Source organism: Ambystoma mexicanum, chromosome 13, assembly GCF_040938575.1.
Source record: "Ambystoma mexicanum isolate Mex_15411 chromosome 13, UKY_AmexF1_1, whole genome shotgun sequence".
NCBI lineage: Eukaryota > Metazoa > Chordata > Amphibia > Caudata > Ambystomatidae > Ambystoma > Ambystoma mexicanum.
In genome coordinates, this window is record NC_090938.1 from 55,169,900 (window position 1) to 55,182,698 (window position 12,799).

Sequence of the window (12,799 nt, forward strand, 5' to 3'; positions counted from 1 at the left end):
CGACTAACTATAGGTGCTGCTGTGATGTGGTTGGCTCTGGCTGGCAGACGTCACTGGGCAGCCTCGTGGGTTGGGCTGGGCCTGGCAGGGTGGCAGAGTTCATCCAGGCGGTGTTGTGGGGCCATCGCGGCCAGTGGCAGAGATGAATGTCTTCTCCTGACTTATTAGCCCTAGGCCATGCACACCGCAGTCATTCAGGCATATTGGTATTGTCTTCTTTAGTAAATCTTTCAATAGGTTATACAACAGGTTAATGCAACACAGGAGGAATGTACCTTGTGAGGGGTCTGGAGGTAATACGTCAGGACATGGTTACCAGTGTCCTGTTGACCGGGGCCATAGGTCGAGGGGCTAAGCTTCGGGGCCTGGGACGGGCGGTACATGTCTTTCTGCCTTGTTAGAAGTTGTTATGGATGTTCCGCTGTGTGTTGTCAAAGTGTTGGGTGTCCTGATTGCACAGGGCCATAAGTCTGAGATGGTCCGGTGGGTTGTGAGGTTTACGAGGGGGCGCGTGTGTTCAGGCAGAGGTTTACTGCTGTGCTGTAAATAATGCAGGTGGCGGGTGGTGGCCTTGGGTGCTACAGAGGGGGTTACAAGTCTTTCAAGCGGCTCCAGTCTAGTTGGGGGAGGTAACGCAGCGCGGCGCGGTCTCTGCTCTCATGCCTTGGCAGCCTTCGCAGGGTGGGAGGGGGAATGGCCTTGCACGTATTTCACAAAGGTATCTCCCTCGTGTGTTGCCGATTTAGGTAAAGACATCACAAACATTTGAACACTCTATAATACTTATTCAAAATATTACAAAACATGCATTTAAACTTTGCTGGATGTGTCTTGATTATACCCAGTCTGAGTACCTTATTCATACATTATGTTTTAACAAGTGCAGTATTTAGTTATATGCATATATATTTGCAGTAAGTGAGGTAGAGTTAGGGTTGGTGGAGAACATAGAAAGTAACCCGCCACTTGTTCGTGACGGTGGTGGCGCATGTGGGGCCTAGACATGCACACATGACATGCGCCTTCTCATGCATTCTTCACATGGGCCCTTTGTATGGTTACATTCGTTTTCTTGTGTCCTCTAGCAGCATTAGTTCAGTTATGGCACGAGCCCATGGGGTGTAAGTTTTCCAGTCATACACGTAACAAACAGATTCCTGGTGCGTGCTGTTATTATTAGTACCCAACTGCAATGGTATATGCTCACCATCGCTTATATCATGGGGGCATGATCTCTTGTAATTATACATCTTACAGGCTTTTGTAATATAAGGGATTTTATGAGAGAAAAGCATCCTTTGCAAGTAGTCTCAACATTAATATACAAAGATTGTCTGGCATATAACGACCATTTTACTGTTCTTTTCACTTGCCTAGGACTGCTGGCCGGGTCATGCTGGGAGCGATGATACACTGCGGGAGGTGAACTGTTACAATGTTAGTGTATTACACTAGCTCATGTCCGTCTTGTTCGTGGGAACGTGTTCGCAGCGGATCTGCCAGGGTGCTGCGGCAACAAGGATGACTGAAACCCTCCAAGGGTGGGGGCCGCGCTACAGTGCGCTGAGCTCACACCATCTTTACCAGACAAAATGGTTTCTAGGCCTAGCTAAATTTTAATACGTGTGGGCAATTAATACGTGCGGGCAATGTCTCCAGTGGGTGAACCCTCCACCACCTGGGCCCGGGTGGCATGAGGGGACGCCCAAAGGAGCCATAGTCCTCACCTGGGGAGAAAGCGTAGGCGAGGGGGGGTCTTCTTGGACCAGTCCTCCCCTACATTTCCCCCCTTTCGTTACTAAAGTAACAAATTCTTTAAATCTTCTATCCTCCTACATTCTGCCTCGTCCATCACCGCCTCATCCCATGCAGGAGTTCCTTTGATGGGCATCCATGCTCTGCACACCCCCCTTAAGCTCTCACCTCTCCGGGCATATTCATCTGGGGTACACATTAGATATATGCACCCACCATCTCCTTCCAAATCTACCCAAACTTCCTCATACCATTCTAGTATACGGGGCTCTTTGATGGTGGTGTGCCACAACTTATCTACAATATCTTTATCGTGGTATATAGGCACCAGTTGGTACCTGGGCGAGTTATCTATCCCTGTTTGTAGTTGTGCTTCTTGCATCGTTTTTATTGTACCGTGCGAGTTGCCCATTGTCACCATCATCATTGCACCATTTGGTACTGCGTTAGCACAAACTCGAAGACCCACCTGGCACAGGCAAAAAAGTAGAAGGAGGAACACAACAGCTGGTATTAAAAATTTCACAGTTGTTCCAAGCCATGAGGGAACCCAGGAGAAGATGTTGTCGAACCATGTACTCGCTTCTGCTCCACCTTCCATTTTCATTTTTTCTCATAAGTTGTGGACTGCTTGGATCACATGGGATAGGGAGCCATTCTCTGCGTCTTCAGAAGGTACGAAAGTGCAGCAGGCACTTCCTATTTTTCGGCAAACACCACCGTCCATCGCCGTCAACAGGTCCAAGACATACCTGTTTTGCATGGTCATTAGTCGTAAAGCTCTTAGTTCCACTTTAATTATATTGAATCCTTCTTCAGTGTCGTTTGCCAGCTGAATCAATTCCCAGCGTGTTATCTGGAGCCATTTTGCGTTTTCCCTTGCTTGGACACTTGAGACGAGTGAGGCAAAAAATGTTTCTGCTGAGCTGAATAATCGATACTTGTCTGGGATCTGAGCCAATAGTTCTGATGATGCCTTTGATATGTAATTTGATGCTCGTTTGTTACGGGTCAGCACTTCTCCCTTGCTTCCAGAAGACAGGACATACATTTGTGTCTCTGCAGTTGGTTGAGCCACACTGTGCATGCGTTCCTGTGTCCCATCGACGTGGCTTTCTGGTATCACCATTAGGGCTGAGTGCAGAGTGGCCATTGAGCAGCTGCCACTCCATGACTGGGGGAGGTGTAGGTATGCCTGGTTGCCGCACACCTAGTACGTGTCCATCAGGGCCGCTGTCCCTTTCCTTAGGTCTGGGATGGTGAGGGTCTTGTTGCAGTTCTTGTTTGTTCCCATGGGGGTTCTCCCTTCTCATTTAAAGCACAGTTTGTAGTCCATTTCGCTTTGCAGTTTGAACGGTTTTTCAATGGCAGTTACCCAAGTTAGTTTTGAAATGTGTTCTCTCCATACTGGTGTACAGGTTTCCTCTATCCACTGCAATTTATCCGGTGCCACACCTCTTAGTGCTTCCGCTTTGCACAGTACTTCTTCATCCTTCCGCTTGTTGTCGGAAAAAAGTGTCCCTTCTATTACAAAAAATGGTTCTTTCAAACATACCACTCCTGCCGTTTTTGGGTAACACGTTTTCTCGTTCTGCAGCATTTGAAGAGTCACATCGTGTGCCTGGAAGGTGTTCTTAATCCTGCACAGCGTGAGATGAAGGAGACATTGGGCATCCACAATAGGCAACTCTTTGGGTAGCAACACTTTTGGTGTACCTGATGCATGGGGGATGAGGGAACAGACATAACAGCTCTCGTTTGTAGTCTGTTTAGCGGTGGCACTCATGTCTGCATACCACTTATTTGTTTGATGGGGGTGTCGTGGGTCTTCCATCTTATCTAGACCTAGCCCATAGTATTCATCATACTTCCTCCTCCCTGCTTCTCTCTTTCGTCTGTTGTTCTTGTTACTCATGTAGTACTTCCCAACCACCTGGGCAGTGGACCAACTAGACCCCCCTTTCTCATTCCCGCCCCCCTTGGCCCATTCATCATATAATATTTCGTGCATTGCTAGTAGCTTATCGTCTTCTTTCCTGACGTTATCTGGCAGATTGTTTTTTGGGATGGGGGCAAGCTGGCTGGTGGGGGTGTTATACAACCATGATATGGCAGACGGGTTTCGGTCATTAAGACTGTGGGCATTGTAATTGGATACCCCTGGTGGAGACACTGTGTTGCTCTGCATTCCACCTTGTGGCTTTTCTCTTTGTGAGGTCACGACACTGGATGGTGTGGTATGATACCCCCACACAAGTTTAGTTCCGTCCCATATCAAAAAATCACCTTCCCTGGTATTGACCCCTGCAGTTGCATTGGGCCCGGTGGTACTGTTAATTGGTCCAGTAGTGTTGTTATTCCCTCCCCCCTCGTACATCTCGATAGAGATGAACGCTATAAACCAATATGTAACCAAGCCAAACATTATCATAAAAAACAATGTGATGCATACTGATAATCCACACTCATACGAATATCTACATCTCTCATATACTAATTCTCTCATTCTACTAATTCTATCCGTTGCAGGCTGCCCGTTAGATGCCATGGAAGCTCCTGTTTGAGATATAAAAGTGCATTAAGTGCATGCATGTAAACGTTTTGCTGGCACCATCTGTGCCAATACATTTGACGGGGAATGGAAGCGGGTGGGGATGCGGGGGAGGGGTATTCACAGACAAGGGTATATACAGGCTATAATATTATTATTTCATTAATTACATACCACTCAACAAGATAATAAAAAAAGGAAAGCACACACACACACAATTATTATTTTTTTTTTTTGGAATATCCTTGTCAGTCATTATTCCATTCAAGTCCAGTGCTGACACACACACACAAGCAAGTCGTTATTTAGCCATCCTACTCATTTGCATCGTTTGCTGTTGTCTGTGCCTCCTCATCTATCTCCTCTTGTACATTGCTGTATGCTTTTCGTACGTCGGTCAAATGCACCCAGTACCTCAATCCTTTCACCTTCACTGCCGTGGGTGTGCAAAATATTACTTCGTAGGGGCCATGGAATCGTGGTGCATTCCACCGACGCACAAAGCTTCTAACATAAATTGAGTCACCTGGCATCAGCTGTAGCTGTTGCTCTGGCTCCGTGACAGATCCTGTTACGTTTCCCTCTTCTCTAGTGAAGGGTGGGGACAGTTGTTTTGATATGGCGCGCGCTGCTCTTGTCAATTTTCGTAAATAGTCTGTAAATTCGTCTCCCAATATTGCGGCACTTCTGTGAGCATCTGAGTGTTCGCGCAGTGGAGAGTGTGCTGTGTTCATTCTCCTCCCAGTCACGATTTCGTGCGGGGACAAATGGTGGTCTTTGCTTGGCTGATTTCTTAGTTCAAATAGCGCCAGGGGTAGACAGTAAATCCAATTTTTCTTCAATGAGAAGCATAGTTTTGATAACCTGCCTTTTAACAGGCCGTTCATCTTTTCCACTACGCCATTACTTTGGGGATGATAAATCGAACATAATTTATGTTTTATACCCAGTAATGTGGTCACTTCCTTGAAGAGTTCATTCACAAAGTGAGAGCCGTTGTCTGAGTGAATTACGTCACAAATTCCCCAGCGCGGGAACACCTCCCTTACTAGGAACTTGGCGGCGCTTTTGGCATCAGGTCGCGCGCATGGTCCCGCTTCCACCCACCTTGAAAATGGGCACACCACCACGATCATGTACCGCGAGCCATTACACCTTTCCCCCATGTCTGCATAATCTATATGTAGTTATCTGAAGGGGCCGATGGGTTTTGGAATTGTTCCCCGGAGTGTGCGTAATGTCATTCCTGAGTTGTATATTTGGCATGTTGTACATTCCAGTGCTAATCGAGACACATGCTCCTGGAGACAGGGCACAAACCATTCTTCCTGTATTTCTGCTGCGATGTGTTGTTTGGTATTATGTGCAGGGAAGTGTAGCTGTTGAAATGCTACTTCTAGTAACTGTAGTGGCATTACCACTTTTCCTGAGTTATTTTGCCGCCACAATAGGTCTGTTCCTGATTGGCTGCATCCCCGTTTTGTCCACGTTAGTTTTTCTTCTGCACTAGCTCCTTCCTGCAATTCTAGTATTTGTGATAAAGACATCATGTTGTACCCTTCTGACAGTTCTTCAGTTGTTGTGTTCTTGATCATGAACTCACCTGTGTCGTATTTCTGAAAATAGGAAGCCTCTTTGGCGGCAGCGTCCGCTGCCGCGTTTCCTAAAGACACAACGTCTGTGTTGGATGTATGGGCCTGGCACTTCACTATTGCTACAGCAGTAGGGTTTTGTAGGGCCTCTATTAATTCTTTTAACAATTCTGCATGCTGCACTGGTGTTCCATCTGCCCTTCTGAATCCCCTACGGCCCCATCTTGCTAGACCTCCATGTACTGTTGTCGTCATGTAAGCTGAGTCTGTGTATATTGTTACTGCACAGCCTTTCGCTGCATGTAGTGCTTCTATGAGCGCAATCAGTTCTGCTGCCTGTGCAGAGTAATGCGACGGGAGGCGGTACTGTACTAATGTTTCAAACTCACCTTCCTCTAATCTCACTACCGCCATGCCAACGTGTTTTTCTCCCGTGTCCATATCAATTGATGCGGACCCATCCACAAAGTACACTTCCCCCTCGCTGAGAGCGTTTTCACACACCACTGTGTCCTCCCCTCCTTCTCCTGTGTGGGTTGCGCAGTCGTGATTTTGCATATCCTCTAATGTGCACGCTTCTGTAATGAATGTGGCGGGGTTCACTGTTTTACATCTCACTATGTGGATGTTGGCGCTGGACAATATGATCTCGTATGCTGTTGCCCGCTGTGTGGTCAGTGTGCTTTTCGATCTTTCAAGTATTGCAAATAATGAGTGTTCCACAAACAGTGTCACAGGGCATCCCATTACTATTGTGGCACTTTTCTCAATCGCGAATGCGGCTGCTGCGAGCGATTGTTCGCACGCGAAATGACCCTGCATCACGGCATCCAAAGTACCACTATAGTAGGGGCTTGTGTCCTAAGGATGTTTTTTGTGTCAGTACTGCTGTCATAAGTGTTCCTTTGCAATGGGAAAATAGGTAAAATTCGTGTCCATAATCAGGGTTTGCTAGTACTGGAGCGCTTGAAATTAGCTCTTTCAGTGATTGAAACGATATGCTCATTTCTTCTGACCATTTTATTTTTCCATTCTCCTGTTGTGCTTGTTTGAGTGCTTGTAGGAGGGGCCTGGTGTATGCTGCATAGTCTAGTATCCATGCTCGGCAATAATTGCACATCCCCAAAAATTTCTGCATGTCTTTCACTGTCGTGGGCTCTCCTACTGACCTTATTGCCTCCACCCTGTCAGGAATTATTCTCTTTCCATCTTTTGATATGAGCTGTCCCAGGTATAGGACCTCAGTCAGGCAATACTGTAGCTTCTCCTTGTCTACCTTGTATCCTTTGTTGGCTAGTAAAGTCAGGAGCGTTGTTGAATCTTTTCTACATGTTGCTTCGTCTTGTGCACACACCAATAAATCATCTACGTACTGAATAATCGTACTCTCTACTGATAGGTTTCCCAAGTCTTCATGCAATATGCGGTTGAATATGCTCGGGCTCTCACAGTATCCCTGTGGCAGTCTGCAGTGTTCATATCTTTTTCCCCCCAGTGTGAACGCTGTAAGATATCTACTCTCTTCTGCCAGGGGTATTGAGAAAAATGCGTTTTTCAAGTCCACTACTGTAAAATGTGATGCTGCTTTTGGGATACTGCATAGTATTGATGCAGGGTTCGGGACTAGAGGGAACTCTTTCTGTATTACATCATTGAGGGGGCGTAAGTCCTGTATCATCCTCCAAGACCCCCCTTTCGCTTTTTTGATTGGATAAATACATGTGTTACATGGTGAGTTTGAAGGCACTATTATCCCTTGTACTAGTAGTGCATTTATCGTTTCTTTTATCCCTTCTTCAGCCTCACGGGACAATGGATACTGTTTGACTCGGGGTAAGATAGCTCCTTGTTTTAGTTTTATTATCACAGGTTGTACTTCATGCAACAGCCCTACATCATGGGGGCCTGTTGTCCATAATTTGTTTGGTACTAGCCTCATGTCGTCATCAAAAAATGACGGTGGTGTTCCTACCACTGCCATCAATTGGACGGGGATCTCTCTGGCTTGGATCAAAATGTCACAGGGCATCGCTATTTCCATTACTATCTCACCATCTGCTTCTGTGTCTGAAAAGAGATCCTCATCTGTTACCTCGCGTAGGGCGAGGTTGGCGTTTGTACACAGCATGGTGCGCCACTCACATCCTTCTCTGTCCATTCCAATAACAGCGATCCGTTTCGTTGATACCTGCACAGCGTGCAAATCCAACGACACCACTGATCCTGGTGCTGCATTTGGACACACTATGGGGCGGAAGAGGAATTCTGCTGGAATCCTCCAATCCATGCTTTTTAGCTCTGGAACTATAAGGGCCAAAGTCTTTAGCCCTTCAATAAACATCTCTTCATTTTGTGGCAGCCCTCGTATTTCCTGTGTGGTTGTGTAGGCTTGCACTACCAACATTGCACGCAAGGGGCATATCCCGGATGTAGAACACACTATTCCTCCTTCGGTAAATGATATGGTCATGTTAAGTTTACTCATAAGGTCCCTCCCCAGCAAATTTATCGGGGACTGTTCATAATACAGTAAGGGTGCCTTTACAGTCTTGCCCCCTACGGTTACATCCAAAACTTCTGTGTAAGGAACTTCAATTACAGCCCCAGAGAACCCCTGCGTCTCTAACTTCCTGTTAGATAACGGGAACCGGCCCTCCCTGACACATGATTTCTCCGCTCCCGAATCAACCATGAATACAAATTGCCTGTCTCCTATCTGCGCCCCTACCAATGGTTCCTCTGCTGCACTGTGGGTGGTAGATAGAACTGGACACGCAAGTGTTCTCTGTGGGCTGTCCTATGCGGGGTGTCTCATCGCCCCCCCTTCATTGAATACGTTACCTGAGACCACTGACATGCCGTTGTAAGGTGCTGGTGCGGGGGCCCCGTTTGCTGCTGTCGCGAAAGGGTTGCCTGGTATATATTGCATGCTGTCGTTGTTAGGCATGTTTTGTGGGTGGTTCTGTGTTCTATACTGGGGTCCCTGTTGCTGGCCGGCATTACCTTGGCTTGGGTTTCTTAATTGTTGTTGCCCCATTGGGAGGCCATATGGGCTTCCCGGGTGGGGATGGCCATATTGTTCTACCTCTTGGAACCCGTTATTGGGTCTGCTTCTGCACTCTCTAGAATAGTGCCCCCATCGCCCGCAGTTCCAGCAACTTCCTTGTGCACCTCTAGGGCCCTGCCATCCATTTCCTCCCATTCCCCATACCCCGTTCCGCCTCCTCTTCGGCCCCTGTACCCACCTCTTCCCCCTCGAGGGGTCCACTCTTGCCACTGCGGACCTCCACCTTGCTCTTGCTCATTCCACTGCCGCTGTCCTGTTCCCGCCCAATTAGTTGCCATCCTTCCTTGTATTGCTATCAGCCCCTCCTCCTCGTCCTCTCCCTCCCTGCTGTGTGGGAGTGCAGCTACTGCTGCTGCGACCTTCACCAATTTTGTCTGTACTAACTTTGCTTCGTCTGCCAACCTTTTCTGTGCCACCTCCTTCTCCCTCTCCTTTATCCTTTTACAATGGTGTATTATTATGCTTTGGATTTCTGGCCATCCCTTCGCTTCAATGCCTGCAATCTTGTCGAGCGCTTTCTGCACTTCCTTGGGGAGCCCTCTTTTTATAATGAAGTAAAATAAAGATGTCGATTGATACCAGGGCGTGCCCGTCTCCGCTCTCCACATCTCTTGAACCCGAAAAATGTAATCCATAGCCTCCTCCCCCTCATTCATGGTACATTGCATCACCGACTGCAAGTCCGGCGTATCTGGGAATGTTTCGCGCAAGGCGTCCCACACCCTAGCCCGCACTGTGTTAAAGGAGGCCCCATCATGGCGGTCACAATCTAACATAACTCCTGGGAAACCGGCTTTAACCCATACTCTTTCAGCCTGATCGCCCACCGCTGATACGAGCAGACTTTTCACATCTCCTACAGCTAGGGGTACCCCAGCAGTATGTTTTTCAAAGGCGTATATCCACTTACTTGCCCCTCCTGATAACGGGGGCAATAGCTTTAATAAGTTGGCTTTATCCATTTGTGCCCATGGGATATAGTTAGGTCTCCCTCCTCCTCTGTGTATCAACGGGAGCTGCAGCTTTCCTTTCGTTATGGCACCCGGACCTGATGTGGGTGCTGATGTCTCTAGTGATGCCATTTTCCCCACTCTGTTCCTTAGTCGTCCCGACCACTCATCGTCCAGTGTTCTCACTGAACATGTGCCATCCCCCCCTTCGCTTCCCCCTCCCATAGCCATGCTCAACCTGTCACCTTCTTCTAACTCGTCCCTTATATCGCATAGTAATTCATCTCTATCCCCCATAGGCCTTTCATCATTGTCAGGATCTCCCTCATGTGCCTCTATTTCAATTATTCGGGTTGGTTCTTCCTCAATTCTGAACAGTATCTCGCCTTTCTTCCACCCCTCTTCGGGTCTTCTTGTCTCGCCTGGCGCTCTAGACGTGCGCCCTGACCTAGTCGCATTAAGTGCTGTTTGTCCGCACATATCTTTTATCCTTGAGAGCTCATCTTTTGCTATTGAGAGTCTTGACTGTAAATCATCTGTAAGTTTCTCTATGTCCACCCTTTGTGTACTCGCCTGGCCTCGCTCCCTTGTACTTTCATATGGTGGGGGTGCAGTGGGCCTGTGGGGTGTAGTAGTTGTCGGGGGAGGTACATACGTTGGATCACTGTATCCTTCTGCGGGTACAGGTTTTTTCAGTATCGGGTACAAACTTATTACCTCTATTGGTGGCGCTACACTTGGCAATTCTTTGATATCTTTCTGTATTATCAGTGGATTGTCTGTAGTGGATGGGAGGTCAGCATTTAATGCTGGTGCTTTAGGCGGTGGTACCTCTTCAAATAACCTCCAGAGATCTATTATTTCCCTCCTATTTTGCAACTGTTTTCCTTTATATTTCAAGAAAACGCATGTGACCACCATATCCAGAACGCTTTTATCAAATGACCCTCCCTCTGGCCATATCTGGGGTAGCCCCTCTCCCTTCAACTCAGTTACCCATTGGTCGTGATATTTCTTAATCCGCTCCGCGTACCCTGGAAGACTTTTACAAATATGTGATAAGGGTGTTTCAGCCCCCATTTCAGCGCTCTCCTCGTGCTTATTTGTCTCTGTGTGTCTGCAACTACAATATGAATGTAGTATCAATATTATTTTTCGTATTCTACTTCACATTCACTGTTATGCTCGGTTGGGCTCTCCCTCCCTCGACTATTCAATACGAAACTGACTGTACACAGTTTCTACTTTGTTCTCTTTGGAGGACACATACAAGAGCAACCCATCATTTATTTTGACAATAGCAACCCGGAAATCAAAAGGCACCCACTCACGTCACTGTATCACCGTTGCCTTCAAAAAAGTTTCATCCGGTCACACTTACCATGACCATTTGACAATTATACATTTATAGCCGTTTTACACATTCGCAACCTCAAATTGTCCCCTGACACATACGAGGTGCACACACCTCTTGGTAACACTCAGTACACCATTCACGCTGCCCTCCCTTTCCTCCCTAGCCGGCTGTCACTGTCTGTCTTACTTAGATAGATGAATGCGCATATGCATATATTTATATGTTTTAACCTGCTCTCCCCCTCCTAGTAGGCCCCCTTTTCTCTTACTTTCTTCCCAAGTTCGTGCTAATCTTGGTTTTTATTCTCCCCCTACCCTTAAAGAAAAAGAAAAGAAAGAAGTAATAGCGATCACTAATATATTCTCAGTGCCCCCTTTTGCTGAACACTTTTATCTTATATTTCACTTCGTCATATATTCCCAGCACTAGTCAATATAGCACTATGCGGCGCCGCCTTCCACCCCCTTTCGGAGCTAGGTTCCCGTCACTTCTATCTCTTATTCACCTCGTAATCCTAATGGCCATATGCAAAGAAAAAGAAAGGAAATTTTAGAATAATCTTTAGTATACCTTCGTACCCCCTTTTCGTTCCCTGTCCTACACTTCTCTCCCCCCTCCCTTTACAATCGCTCACACTCAGTACTCACGTGCCCGTCTTGAACCGATAGTCTCCGAAACTGGGTCCGTCCAGGCAGTGTCGCTGTCAGCTCAACAGTCGGCCCCGACTCCGGCGAGCGGTACTCAAAGGGGATTTTTCAACCGGGATCCCGTACCCTTTCTCTATTGAGTGCGCACTTCTTAGTGTACCGGTCGCCGTTGGCGGGCAGCCTCCCGGAGCCGGCTCACCGTGCGTATCCCTTTTCGACCGGAGATTCTCGTGCCAAAAGGGGACGGTTATAACGAGTTTAGGAAGAAATAATATCACGCTATCGGGGTCACCACTGAAGGCAAGCGTCCCCACACAGCACGATCCTCCCCGCAATGAGAGACAATGAAGGACTCTCCCAATATGGGAATAAGGCCAAGACAGAGTGCGGGTGAGCGTAAATGGGAGTTTATCAATCAGAATAGGGCATGCAAAGGACTCTGCAAACTCCGAGAGCGCTCTGTCTGACAATCGCAAAGACAGGCGTATATATTTACAAAAAACGTCAGAAGAACCTACACACTATAGGGGGCACAAGTTCATGGGGTTTGGGTGGCGACGACTAACTATAGGTGCTGCTGTGATGTGGTTGGCTCTGGCTGGCAGACGTCACTGGGCAGCCTCGTGGGTTGGGCTGGGCCTGGCAGGGTGGCAGAGTTCATCCAGGCGGTGTTGTGGGGCCATCGCGGCCAGTGGCAGAGATGAATGTCTTCTCCTGACTTATTAGCCCTAGGCCATGCACACCGCAGTCATTCAGGCATATTGGTATTGTCTTCTTTAGTAAATCTTTCAATAGGTTATACAACAGGTTAATGCAACACAGGAGGAATGTACCTTGTGAGGGGTCTGGAGGTAATACGTCAGGACATGGTTACCAGTGT